We start from the raw sequence: 15,517 nt of genomic DNA, 5'->3' as shown, positions 1-15,517 counted from the left end.
AAAACCAAAGTGTTCCAAAACCAAGACACGCTTTCCCATAGAAAGTAATGCAAAATGGATCAATCCGTTCCAGACTTTTAATAACAATCCCTCATTGGGGTTTCAGAGTTTTTAGGGGGTTTTGAATGTTTTATGTAGTTTTTCAATTTCATTGTTCTGTATGGGACAGTGACAATAAAGATATCTATCTATCTATCAAGCAACAATTTAATATGAATTTTACTATCTAACAAGACCGTTGGTCCATAAAATGAAAGCAATAAACAATGTACTGCAGTCTCACAATCAGTAGCTGAACTGGGTTCCACACAGTCTCACACACACACACAAAAAGAGCCACAAAAATGCAAAATAAATAGCAAAAACAGACAGACCTTGGCGTAACACTCCAAACGGAAGTGTGGCACTCAATTCGGAAGCGTAGCACTCACAACGGAGCACATTCAACTTCTGAAAAAAGTTCGCAAACTGGAACACTTACTTCCGGGTTTGCAGTGTTTGGGTTCCAATTTGTTTAGAACTTGGTTTTAGAACCAAGGTATTACTGTATCCTAAGGACGCCACAGTCTCTGCTGTGCCTCACAAAGGAAACACAGGCCCCAGGGAAGCACTTGAAACCCTGGAATTTCCCACCGCTTAGAGACTGGGGTGGCACACAATAATATGTATCTGGTTGCAAGATTTGTTTAATGCATTCTTCACTGGTTTCTAAATCAACATGAAACACTCGCTGACATTTAATGTTGTGACTAATATCTCCTAAACTATCCAAAGAACATTCACATGTCCATATTTCCCAACATTTCCCATAGGATATCAGGGTACACAGAAACTCTTGTAGAAAGAGTCAATTATTGTTAAAGCCATTGGACCAAGTCAATCTTTAACCCACTTTGATTTGTTCCAGCAGCATTACACGAGTAGATAGTGAATTAGCTGGCGTGCTGGTGGTCAGCCCATTATTTTGTTCCCTTTTCAGATTTCCCATATTTAAAACACATTAATTGAAAGTAAGTGCACTTGATGTCCATGAAACACATCCATGAACTCTGTGGAACAGTAAATACCACAAGGCACTGCAGTGATGAAAAATCATTAACATTTATAGCACACTTTTAAGTTGCAAAATGCTTTATAGTCTTTTGTTTTGATTGCCCTGAAAACAACGTTCTGTGGTAAATCTCCTATTATTTCGACTTTATAGAACTTGGGATGAGAATTATCTCTCCAAAGCCTACACAATAGCTCAGAGAGCTAGTTAGGCTCATGTACAAGCCCATGGTTTTATTTTACCCCACTACAAAACTGATTCTCATTCCATGTCACAGACCGCTTTTAAGAACATCCCTGGTTTCAAAACCAGTCATGTCGGTCAAGACCTGGTCAAAATTCCCCTAGAGGCTTATGGAAAGAAGTTTGTGGCTCTTTGGCTCCTGGCCAGTGAGTCAAGATACAATATGAAAATCCTACGATTTTGTTAAAAAATAGCCAGAATAGCTTTCAAAGAGCCAGTATGGTGCAGTGGTTAGAGCATGGGTAGGCAAACTAAGGCCCAGGGGCCTGGCCCAATCACCTTCTCAATCCGGCCCATGGATGGTCTGGGAATCAGTGTGTTTTTACATGAGTATAATGTGTACTTTTATTTAAAATGCATCTCTGGGTTATTTGTGGGGCATAGAAATTCATTCATTCCCCCCCAAAAAAAAAAATATAGTCCGGCCCCCCACAAGGTCTGAGGGACAGTGGACCAGCGCACTGCTGAAAAGTTTGCCCTGGGTTAGAGTGTCAGATTAGGACCTGGGAGACCAGAGTTCGAATCTTCACTCAGCCATGAACTTCACTAGGTGAGTTTGGCCCAGTCACTGCCTTTCTCAGCCTAGCCTTCCTTGCAGGATTGCTGTGAGAATAAAATAGGAAGGAGGTGAGCCATGCATGGCACCTTGAGCTCCTTCGAGGAAAGGTGGGGTAGAAATGTAATAAACAAACAAGTAACTTTGAGAAACGCGTGAAATGATCTCACGCCTTCATTGCATTCATGTACAGGATTCTAATTCTGCACTATTTCTTTCCTTGACAGAATAAGTTTACATAATTGGAAAGGATGGTTATTTTATACACCTTGCCTGTAGTTTTATAAGCTCAGAAAGAAAGGGTGTCGCTAGGATCAGGGGAGGAATTTGGTTCAGTTTGCATTTTAATGTGAACCTACTTTATTTGCACTTCCCAATAACACCCAGGCTGACATGCAGCTACCCTTCCAAATCCTCACTTCCCCAAATTTTATGATGTGATTCTCCAACCAAACTCAAACATACAAAAACTTGTGAATTAGGGTCTTGTCCATAAAATTGCATATGTTGGTGAAAATAATATACCAAAATACTTTACAATATGGGTACATTGCTTGTAAAATGGTTCTGTTGGGTAAATGTCATATAAAAAAATGTATACATGAGGAGAAATGTGTACTAAAATGCTGATGAATTTTTGTGAGGGCTTAAGAAAAACAAAACCATCATAAGCTGATGCGGAAGTGTTAGTGATCTGAATTTAATACTGGGAAAATGAGGAATTGAAATTGGCAGATTCATTCCTCCCCATCTGTCACCAAAACTAAATATTTTTATAGCAAGAAATGTCATCTAAGAATGTAGCGATTCATTTTTTTAGATTTTGCTGAAGAACTCTGTGTTATCAACATCATTTTATGTGGACCACAGTTTAAGCAGACAATTCTAAAGCACAGTGGACAGAATTTGCAGCAGTTTCTTGATTCGGTTTATAGGATGCTGTTCAATTAGTGTGTGGGGTGAGTTGTGTGTGTTTGACAGTATTGGCATATCAAGTCTCCTGGGCTTTTTACCCTAATGCTTAATTTATCCCAGTAGATTTGAAACAAGACAGACACTATCACCCTAAGTCACCTGTTTGCCACTGACTGACTTGGAGTAAATGCCATTGTTTAGCACATCTTGACTTTTTGGCTTTTGGACTGTGGTTCTAATCACTTCACACCTTCCTCTGAGGCAATAATCTAATCCCTTTATAGGCACAAGTTTCACTGCTAAGACAAATGCTGCCCATTATTATGTTGGTGGTTTCTGGAGTCCAGTCTGTTCTCAGATCAGTCTTACCAATGTTGGATTTTGCAGCACATCTGTACAAAATAGTTATCTTTTAAATGAGCCTTTGATTGTAAGCATTGGCTAGACAGCAGGTAGAGCATCATTTAACAAAGCATCATCACAACATTCCTCATCCTTTTTCCTTCAAAAGAACCAAGAATTGATGCGTATCAATGCAATATTTTTCCAATGCCCAATGGCCTTCTTGTTTAGAGAAGGGTATCCTGGTTAACAGAGATAGAATTCAGATTCTAACATCTCCAAAGTCCAATGGAGTCAGGTCAGGATTGGACAACCATTTTGTCTGTTGAGGACCACATTTCCATGGGGGCAACCTGTCAAACTCCACATGCCAACAGAGGGTGGATACAGAGTCAAAAATGGGAAGGGCTGCAGCCAAAAGCAGGTGCGACCTGAGCTAAAGGCCCATGGAGCTGTTCCATTTCCTCTCCCTTTCTTGCTCTCCCTCTCTTCTCCTTTATGCTATCCCCTTTCTCCCCTCCTTACCAGCTGCATGAAATTAGGCAAAAGGGTTACATTAAATTGTATATGGCCCTAGGGCCGCAGGCAGCTGACCTTTGCACTAACATTTCAGCTGCTTGGTATACAGGTTGGTAAACCTATCAATAGTATCAGAGCAGCTAATCCAGGCATTCCCAACCTGCAGCCCTCCAATTGTTTTGGCCTACAACTCCCATGATCCCTAGCTAACAGGACCAGTGGTCGGGGGTGATGGGAATTGTAATCCAAAACATCTGGAGGGCTGAAAGTTGGGGATGCCTGAGCTAATCCAACGGGAGCAAGACAAGCCTTCCCACGCATAACATTTTACCAGAAAATACACTGCATGTACCTTTACACCCCAACCCCACCCTCACCGGGGTGACAGAGAGACACAAACCTTCCAATACACACTCATAATGATCAGTTTTTCAAATCAACACCCACTGTCAGAGCTGTGTTACCTGAGCCCCAAGTTGGAATTCATTTTCATTGATTCCCTCTTGGCTGCTTGCATATTCAGCCGTCTTCCAAAAGAGGGCACTGAGCTGAGTATGGAATAACTTTGCAGGCTCTAGGACAGTGATGGCCTTGAAGCATTGGTTGGTACTGCAGTCTCAGAAGGAGTCTTCATGCATCAGCTGATCATAACTTGTACTTTCTGATTCAGAAGACCTGTTGGACCTGGTACCATGTTGAGAAGTGCATTTGATGTTTTCTAGCAGCAACAAGTCAATGCACACGTACTCATAATAAGTGAAGTTCCATGAGCATGCTTAGAATTTCTGCCTGGCACATACCTGCAGTATCTGCAGAAGTCCAACCCAGGTTTTACCTACAACTCAAGCTGCAATCTTGTGCACTGATAATGGGGAATCTGTCGTTCTACAGATGTTGTTGGACTCCAGCGCCCATTATCCCTGACCACTGGCCATGTTGGGTGGGCCTGATGATAGTTGGAATCCTACAACATCTGGAGGGCCACAAGCTTCCCATCCCTGCTATATATACTTACCTGGAATAATGCCCATTGTTTAATATGTTTTCATTGCATTATAAATATTGTAGAGCATGTTGATACTCTTAAAATACATATGTCTAATAAATCAAATCAATTGAATTAAATATCACTTCTGTGTAAACCTGGATAGGATTATGTTCTCTTACTTCATGGTTTGAACCTGGTCATGCATCCATGAAAAAGCCTGGCAAGACTCACTCTACATATTTGTTTCTGCTAAAGAAGTTTTAATAAAACCAGATTGTTGGCTTAAAGATTTTGCTGCATTTTTCTGGCTCCATGGGAAAAATCTCATAGGTCAAGCTGCTGACTAGCAATAGAGAACAGAGCACATGTTTGCAAGACTGGAAGTATCTCATTTCCATAAAAGGGGGGTTAATATGGTTGATGAAATGAATACGTCCGGATCATCGGTGTTATATTAAATGAAAATATGAAAACTGAAACCCAAGGCTGTAAGAAAGGATGTGTAATCCAAGAACTAATTCATGTACAAATTCGTGTCTATAAAACAATAGGGGATTTTTCTCAATTATCTAATAAACGGAGAGAACAAATTACTTCCCACCCACTGTTTTCATGGTTTAAAACATTTCTTTATTGGCATGCACATTTTAATTCAAGCCTTATTCTCTTAATGTCAGCCAAATCAATCTCTTTATTGCTAAGAAGTCTCCAGAGGCTCATGGCAGGGAGTGTTTCGAACAGAACCAATGATGCGCTCTTAAAAAACGGGAAGTGCAATAATCAGTGTGGATGACACAGCCCACCTAATAGGTCTGGTCATTAATGACTTGGCCAAGTTCCATTTGAGTTCAGCTTGTCAGGCTTTGGAAAAGAGGCTTCACAAGAATGATACTAGCAGTGGATTTTGCCCAATTTCTGAGATATATATGCACAACACAGCCCAATTAAAAAGCTTCCATATGCCTAAGCATCAAAATTTTGATAACAGTAATAGGTGCTCAACTGGATGAGATTAATTTGATCGGTAAGATCCCACTAGCTTTGGAAATTGAGACTAGGATCTAGAGCGAGGATGGATGATTGGATCTCCTCCATCCTCTGTGGGCCAACTTGCACAGATGGGCAGGGTCACCACCTGTCAATCACCTGGCATCATTAGGACATCCGATCACACCTTCAGAGAGGCCTGCTGCAACTGTCAACCAGCTGATCAGGAAGCCCCTCTGAACTCCGTTTGCAGGCATGGTTTGGATTCAGACAGCACCTGGCATTTTTCCTCTGAGGACCAGCAAGGTGTATGCCGAGGGGAAATGTCGATTTCCACACATGGTTTGAATCTAAGCTGTGCCTGTTGCAAATGAGCAAAGCAGGGCTCGCTGTGACCTCCGTAAATGGGACTTCAAAGTGAGCATTCAGTCCAATCTGCACCTTCAATGAAACTCACTTTCAGCCCCAATTAGCTGATCAGCCCTCTCAGCTTTCTGATGGAGAACTGTCTAGGGCAGCCAATCACACTGGGGCCCACTATCACGACCAAGCAGCTGATCAGCGCTGTCAGTAAGCTGGTTCATTGGAAAGGAACTATCAGAACTACAGCCTTACCTGCTCTATACTTGATGTCACATACGATATCAGGTGTGTAAGATTTTGGGGATTTTGCCGGCAAAATTGGGGCCCAGGACCAGGCTGAATTAGGCCCACAACTTGGAGGTTTCACACCCTTATCTAGAGAGTTGCTTTAAGTACAACAAAGGATACACTCAGTGAGATATCTAGGTTCTCCTAACAACTCTCAGCACCTTTAACAAACTACAGTTTTCAGAATTCTTTGGGGGGAATTCAAGGCTCTTTAAAGTGCTATCATAGTGCTTTAAATGTATGGTGTGAATATGGCCTGGCTTATTTTGGCTGTGTTTTCATTAGGAAAGCACATTCAGATGAAAGGAAATACCTTCATTCTTTTAAAGCAAACCACAATCTCATCATCCACTGCTAAGACACTACCCCACATAACACATTGTTTTTTGAGACACTATGTACCATTGGATCTTGCGTAGCTGTGCATTGACAAAGAGCAATTTCCCCCCCAAAACTGTGTGGTCAGGCAAATTATTTTCAAATCAGTTCCTGTTTGTTGTTCTGCTCAAGTAGCTGGTATCTTTAGAAAACATCCTTTCCCTTTCTGCCAACAGACAACAACAACTGCCTCTATTTTCATGGGAAAGGAAACCCTTCCCATTTTGTTTCCAGTTTTATAGCTTTAAAAAACAAAACAAAACCCACCCGCATGCATGTTTGCCAAACATAGACCATTTAATGCATATATTTTTAAACAATTTATTAATTTATTCTAGTTAATAAATAAATTAGCAATGTCAGTTGAAACATATCTATTCAAGCTGTTAATCTAATGGCCAATTGCTTGGGAATTTATCTTGGGGTTTTATGTCGACAGTCCAGTGCACACAGAAGATCTGATACAACAACAGATGTCCCATTCACTTCCATGGATACTTTTATCTGCACAATTTACCTTTGTGCATTAGAGCCCCAGTCAGTGTTTCCAATGGTCAGGGATGAGGAGAGTTGTCCTTGATGTCAGGGGCTGGTTGGACGCTGAGAAGTGGTGGCTGGATTCTGAGGTGTAGGCACTGGGAGAAGTGGAGTTGGAGACTGGCTTGGAAGAAGGGAATCAGTGATTTGGGGAAACCTGTAACAGCCAGGAGACAAGAGTCAGAAGCAGAAGAAGCTGCAGGATTGGAGACAAAGAGATAGGTGAGGCTGAGGTAAGAGTCAAGGCCTTCCACACCTTCTCCTGCCTTCACATCTCATTGTCTCCCAGGACCAGGAGAGGAGTGAAACAGGAGGAGCAGAAATAAGTTTCACGCAGGCATAGTCTTTGCTTCTTTGTGCGTAGCTCAGTTGAGGGAGATATATAAGCTGAGGTTGGGGGTGGGACCTCTCTGTTACGGCAACCTTCCAAGACTTGGACAACACCCCTGAAGGCACACTCCTCCATTGTCTTCCGAGACAGACGGATGCCAACAACAGTTTAGACAAATGCATGTGAAGCTCTTTGAAAACCTGAAAATGCTGTACAAATGTTCCATGGTATGATTAAATGATGGTAAACAAGCTGTCCTGTGCTATGCAGTTTTCTCAGCCGGCTTAGTATAGCCTGATCATTTGCAATCACCACAAGTGGCTTCTCAATCTCACCATCACTTTCCAAATGTCTGTAGCACTTGGAATACCTGCCAGAGACCAATGTTCTGTCTGGAAGCTCGTGTGCCAGCAGAGGAGGAAAAGAACGAGCTGTTTAAAATCTGAACACAGAGATAAGCAGTTTAAATTGTTTGGAGCCAGCTGCTGAGAAAGCAAGTCTGGAGAAGTGGCATGGATGTTATGCTGTTTTGAAGCTGCAATAGGCCTATCTATGGGCTTGCTGGCTTCCCCATACCATGATCTGTGCACAGCCTGTGAGTTTGCAGATGATCAGATGCTGCCATATAAACCACAAGACTTCAATGTTATCATTTTCGCGAGGAAAGGAGTCCTGGGATTCCTTTCTGCTCTTGTTCGGGGAAGCAGGGAGTATGAAAAAATAAAGGCTTCTTGGTCTTGGATCACGTTCTCCAGGTAAACGTGATCAATGGTTCACTAGATTGTGCACAGACAAAATCCCCCACTTCATTAGTCTTCAGCCAGCAGGTCAGAGAACCCACAAGGGGGTCATGGGGACCAGGTCCCAACAGTGGCATTACAACATTTGGGTTTTTAATGAAAAAGAAAGGAATTCTGGGGTAACAAAGGAGAATGTGAAGATGCGGTTATGTCTGTATTGCAATTAGAGCAATTCTCTACTGGTTTAATGTTCTATGGATTTCCTCCAGGGCCATTCCTAACATTAGGCTGAGTGAGACAGCTGCTTCAGGTGGCAACAGAGTGGATGTTGCAAACCATAAGCCAGTTGCTGCCCCCTACAAGGACCACAGGTGAGAATGATGGCAAAGGAATAATTAATTGTATTGAGAAGAGGTCGACTGGGAGAGATTGGACAGCATAAAGGTGGCAATTGGATTCAGAACATTCAGCTTGTAAGAAACTTGCTGCGCAGCTGAAAGTTATTTTAGCCCTGAATAAGCAACCTCTTTCTTTCAACTTGGCTGCAGTGATAATTAAATCAGCTTGGTTTATCATTAGGAGTAGTGACTTACTACAATCCCCTTACACCTACACTCAGCTGCCAAATAACACTCCTTTGAGGCCAAGAAGGCACATGATAAACCGTGAAAGGCGACTCCCCACAGCAAAAGAGTCAGAATACTCAATTATTTTAATGGCAAAATGTATGCGAGAGTATTGCCAACAAAAGGAAATGAAAAAGTCTTGGCCCAACTCGAGACAACGTCAGAACTCTCCCACTGTGCATTCTTTGACAAATTGCAATAAATTAGCAAGCAATATACGCCGTGCGTCTAAAAATAGAGGAGTGGATGTTGCAAACCATAAGCCAAATCCCGCAATCATTTCTTGAAATTAGTGTTTTGGCTGAGAATTCCTCCCCCCCCCCCAAAAAAAAAATCCAAGATCACGCATGCAAACAAATATAAACCCAATAAAACCATTAGTTTTCATCATTTCATGCGTCTTGATATCTCAGTGGAGGGTTCCAGATGGGGCCATAATATGGCAAACAGGTCATTGGCAGAAGGTTGTTCTCCACAGAATCATAAAATTGCAGAGCTGGAAGGGACCGCAAGGTCCAACCCCCTGGAATGCAGGATTCTTTTCTTCTTTTAATTTACTGGATTTTCCCTGGAAAGGGTTGATCTGGATTAAATGGAGGAAAAATACGGGCTGGCATAAAGAGCACCGATCCCACAGTAAACACCCATCTGGGAAGCAGCCTAGGTTTATGTTCCCACAAATCAGGTGATAGTCAATGCATGTAAAAGGTGGCAGGGAGGCTCAGAATAATGTCTGCTGGCCAGACCTTCTGCTCTCCAGTGAAAAAGTACTGACAGCCTGGCACTGCTTGTCCCCTCGCAGGCCCCTGTGAGGCAGTGTGAGGTGGCACCTCTCTTTGGGCAGGGAGGCAGCATAGAGACCAGGGGCGGCAGCTGCAGCTGCCCAGAGGGCTCCCAATGAGAGGGGAGAAGAGAGGAGGCTGAGGGAACATGCCACAAGGGAGGGTGTTTGAAAAGGGGTGAGGGGCTGCTGGCTCTGCAGGCAAGGGGTGGCAAAACTAGGCTTCTGAGGCCCACAGGGGTAGCTGGTCAAAGGAGCCGTGGACCCAGAAAGGGTGAAAACCTGTTCTAGGAGACCAAGGGAGAGGGGAGCTGGTTGTGGCAGGATAAGGGGCCTCCCTAGCTTCTGCTTCTGCCTCGGAGTCTGAACTGCACTCTGTCATAGCCTCTTCTTGTTCACTAAATCTTGTCATGGCTTCCGCCTCTGATACCTCCGCCTCCCAGTCTGCTCCTTCTCCCTCTGACCACTCATCATCATCATCCCACCACCAATTTCCTGGCTCTGAGCCTCCTTCCCCTGGCGGCTCCCCGACTGGTGTCTCTCACCTCTCCTCTGCATCTAGCCAGTCCATGACAATCACCTTATGGCATTTGAAAAGCAGCAGAGTTGACAAATCCACAGTCATCTGCAGAACTGAAACACCAGCCTCTTATCCTGCTGGAGAAAACAGAATTAGAAAGCAGGAAGCAGGTTGGGGCAAGTTTCAAAGAAGATTTTACACCATGGACGCTTGGATTTTTCACACCAATACTGCAGAGGAATCAGTAAACTGTAAAGGAAAAGCTTGGTAGGTCTCCCTTTCCCTACTCACATATTACCTTGGAGATTTCTGTGTTAGTAGTTTGAATAAACTTTTCTCCTGCTCTCTCTTCTCCCTGGCCTGAAACTTAGCAGTCATGGACTACATTAGGACGACTGAATGGCAGGTGGAAAAAAGGAACAATCTGTTGAAAAGTTCCACTTGGATTATAACAAGAAATCAATCACTTGTTTTGCTCGCTTGTTCCTAAGGCTGACAGGCATACAGAGTGTGAATCTATAAAGCCTGCACCTGGTCAGGAAACTGTGAAATAGGACAACAAATTCTCTTTCGGTAATAATTATGCTTCCCATTTAATCGTCTGCATCACGCTCAACAAAATGGAAGCTGCAGCAATGTAAATGAGGAAGGCATTTAAATCAGGAATTCGTTCCACACACAACACTTCAATTCGTATGGTGATGAATTCTTACCATTTGTTTGAAATTCCAGCTGATGCTGTCAGTATTTAGAATTAAGGTTAGAAACTAAGTACAGTATAAAACTGACTAGCGACAAGCAACATAAAATGTGTCATTTTCTTTGCTGCAGGGCTGAATATAGATTCTTGATTGTTTGAATCATGACTCAAAACCCTCAAATGCAGATACAATTAAAATATTACTAGTTATTATCTATTCAGAACAGTCACTTTTCTGCTTCTCCGTCACAAATTTAGCTCTCCGATTGCTGGCCTAACAACAGATGGGACAGCTGCCAATCTTATCACACAAGAGGGCCATTTAGGTCTGTTCAAATCCTTTACGCCCCACCTAGGATGCTTCCAGACAACCTGTTTATTGAGGATTCATCCTCATATATTTGCATAGGATGTTGAATATGTAGTGCACATTCATTCTGATATGTTTGCGGGGAAGCTAGATGACGTTGCACCAAAGCACATGGTGTCCCAATGCAATTTCACATCACTTTCCTTATCGCAAAAAGTCCAATCCTTTGAGGAAGTGGGTTTCATCTGCATGAGTTCCCAATGAACTACAATTGCACAACCCAAATTTGCTGGTATGTGATGGAGCTCCCCTACCTACTGGTCTCCTAAAAGTGCCCCATCAGGGTGTGTACACACAACATTTTATTCCAGAATCAATGGAGTACATGTTTTTTCTATGTGGTCCATGCACAATTGAGACCCGTTGCATATTTTTTTGCCTCTAAAAAGCACCTCTCGAGAAACTGCTTTCATTCCGAAAATAGATTGAACTCGCATGACCACACAGCATGCCCATTTGGAAACAGATGAAATAGGTCCCAGCAATGAAGGATGATCCACATCGACCCAAATACATTGTGGAGGGGGCGTGTACAAAGACTGCAATCCCCACTTTCTATTTGAGTTACCTGTGACAAATGCAAGGAAGAAAAGGCACAGATAATCAAGAGGAGACTTTTTGAATGTATAGCAAAGCAGAATCTAGATTTAATTTTACATTAGGTAAAAAAAAAGTCTTTAAAATGCATTATAACACTGTGACGCTACATAGCACTGTAGAGTTCAATCCTTTGGCAACTTGATTTCCCATTATGAGCTTTACAACACCTTTTCCTGAAACGGTGTGTTTTTTTTAATGTGTTTGTCAGTTTGCATTTCTTGGTACAAAAAGTATTGATCTGATGTGTAGAGATCTTTCCTATTCTAATCAATTCAACAGGGTTCTGGAAGCTTCTCTGTGTGAAAGAAAGAAGCAATAGGTTCATGATGTTTGGGTTATACCTTCAGAGAAGATGAGTACAGCTGGCTTAAACTGGTTCTGTTATCTCTTCTGTCAAGGTCATGCTGACTATAAAAGTAGGGTAGGGCCAGAAGGAGCCTAGGTTTCACTTTCTGTTTCTTTCTTTCTTCCTTTCTTCTGGTGTGGTGTTCTGTACATAGTGTGTTTAGTCTGATTATAAGTTATTTTAAGTTTAAGTGAAGTCTGCTGCAACTGGATTTCTTATGGGCAGTGCCAATTCTGATTGTATTGGATTTGTGACCATTATGTTCATTTGCCTTCAGTAGCAGTAAAGCTCTGCTGGATGAAATACAAATGCCTCTGGTCTATTTTTGGGGAATCCTGTAATGTTTTTACTCTGGTAGCTATATATTGGACTCTGCACTGGATCATATTGAATAGAATTTCATGACAGTGTCTAGCTCCAGCCCTGGACTGAAATCAGCATGTTGAGGATGAGCATGAAAAATTCCAGATTAAGGAAAACTACATTTTTGTGCTGAAAATGGGTGAGTGTGTGCTCAGCCTAAGAGTTACTCCAACTTTCTTCCAAAAACATGCTGGTGCAATAAAATACCCAAATCATCCTAACCAAGAAAGGGTCTAGAAGTACCTCCAGTCTCTTAACGTGTTGTTGTTGTTGTTTAGTCGTTTAGTTGTGTCCGACTCTTCGTGACCCCATGGACCAGAGCACGCCAGGCACTTCTGTCTTCCACTGTCTCCCGCAGTTTGGTCAGACTTAAGGTGTTACACTTGGCCTAATAATAATTTATTATTTATACCCCGCCCATCTGGCTGGGCTTCCCCAGCCACTCTGGGCGGCTTCCAAAAGAATATTAAAATACTGTGATACATCAAACATTAAAAGCTTCCCTAAACAGGGCTGCCTTCAGATGTCTTCTAAAAGTCTGGTAGTTGTTCTCTTTGACATCTGGTGGGATGGCGTTCCACAAGGAGGGCGCCACTACCGAGAAGGCCCTCTGCCTGGTTCCCTGTAACTTGGCTTCTCGCAGTGAGGGAACTGCCAGAAGGAAGCTACTTTATACCAGATCCACTTAGTAGAGTGGTGCGCCCCTGGTCGATCCTGGTCAATTGCATAATCCTGAGTGATCACCCCCCAAAAAGCTCAACAACTTTGGGTCTGACTCCCCCCAAAAAAGCTCAGCAATTTTGGTTAACCCAATGGGTAGATCACTGCCAGTGTTTTTATAGTGGGAGTAGATCACAGTCTCTTGAAAGTTGGACATCCCTGATCTACTGGATTTCAGGACCCCTCATCTGCTATCTGATTCTTCTTCATGCTAAGCAAGTGTCCTAGCATAGAGCTATAGTGCTCCCCTTCACAGACTTACCCAGAAGTCAAGTAACAAAAAAAAAGAGGTTGAGGATGAGCTGTCAGGGACTGGGCAGAGGAGGAATGGTGGAGACTGCCTCCCCAGCCTGACCCTTCCAGAGAAGAAGAAGACAGTTCAGAAATTACAACATTTGAGGGAGAACACAGCTCAGAGACAGATGAGGGGAAAAGCTGGGAAATAATGGGAAAGGAGGAAGAAGAAGAAGCACCAAAGGGGGACAGCTGACAGACACGGTGTCTTTAGAAAGCATTCCAGACCCCTCTCTCCCAGAACCCGGCGAGCATTGAAAGTAGGAGAGCAGAGAGCTCAGAGGCAAAGGGCACATAGCAGCACCCGTAGTGATGACGCATGAAGGAAGAGAGTGACGGGGTGGAGACTCACTCGGGGCAACACTATTATTCCAAGAGGCTACACTTCCAAGACTCTTTCTGTGAATATTGAATAAAAAGGAGTTGGTAAGAACTTTTCCTTGTCTTATCTGTTCCTGGCCACCGGCCATGGGGGTTGGATCCACACAAGCACCTCATGTCTATGTATTGATCTAAATAACACTGATTTTTAACAATAGAAAGGGGTGAACAAGATATTTGAGGCATTTGTGCTTTTCAATAGCATTTGGAGGAAACATAACGATGGATCAAATCCTGTTTAATTATATTGTAAGCTTTAAAATGTCAATCTAGCGTTTTCATTCGACCACAAAAGGCCCATCCATTATTATTTTTAACAATTGTAGGATATTTTCTATCCCAGATAAAGACCCATAAAGATGTTAGAAGTTGTTCCCAGATTTGCTTCTAAGAAATAATATATTAGAAAGGCTACAGAAACCCAAATAATTAAATACTCAGTAAGCTGGAATTGTCATTTTTATCATCCAACCAGATGCGATAAAGAAAAAAGAGCTACAGAAGTTGTCTGGATGTGTGTGTTCGCATATGCAGGCATTATAGTAAATACCCATGCCTTTCCTTATGTTGTTTTGAAGCAGTTAAGCTTTCAGTTTATAATGGGTGGAAATTACAGTGCAGACTTTGCTTCAGATAACATTCACGGCTAGTAAATGGGGAACTCTAAATATCAGAAAAACAAAGCTTCAGAACAAAATATAGAGAACATAGGAAGAAAGAATACTGGGGACACCACAGACATTTATTTTTTCTTTTGGAGCAGTTTCAGAACTTATTTTATTGACAAGAATCCCACAAAGAAGTTTTCAGAACTGTAACAGAAAACTTGTTATTACTGATTAACATCCCTTTGGAACCCCTATGCCCGAATGCAGGGAGCATAACAAGAGCCTGTGCATCTACTGCTCACACACCCCAAAGTCGTTTCACATGACTCTGGTGAACAGTTTCTCATGCACATCCAGCTTCCGCCTTTAGTCTATGCTGCCTTCCTGCCTGACTGCAATCATCCAGGCCTAGCATGGATGGTCTGGAGGAGCCATATTACCATGAGAATCTCTTTTGAGGACATGGTTCTTGTTGTTGTTTTTTCATTGTTAGAGCTAAAAGCAGAAGCATGGGAAGTTTGTGTTTGGATATGTCCTTCAAGCAGGGATGGAGAACATTTATACCATACCCTCCAACCTTTCTCTGATGAAAAAGGGGATTTGTCCTATTCCATTATTATTGTTATTGTTATTGTTATTGTTATTGTTATTGTTATTGTTGTTATACCCTGCCCATCTGACTGGGTTGCCACAGCCATTCTGGGCAACTTCAAACATATATTAAAACATAATAAAATATTAAACATTTTAAAAAGCTTCAGGCCCTCCAAGTGTCCCTATTTTCCAAGGACAGTCTCAGATTTACAGTAGCTGTCTTGGTTTCTGATTTGATCCCAGAATGTCCAGCTTTTCCTTAGGACGTCCCTCTTTTCATCAGAGAAATACTGGCAATTATGGTAGGATGTCCCTATTTTCATCAGAGAAATGTTGAGGGTATGGAGTTATCCGACCCCCGAGCCATCTGAAGGCA

The sequence above is a fragment of the Podarcis erhardii genome (genome assembly GCF_964252035.2).
Source record: "Podarcis erhardii genome assembly, chromosome: 12".
Lineage (NCBI taxonomy): Eukaryota > Metazoa > Chordata > Lepidosauria > Squamata > Lacertidae > Podarcis > Podarcis erhardii.
The sequence above is the reverse complement of the archived record's forward strand: the minus strand, read 5'-3'. Positions refer to the sequence as shown.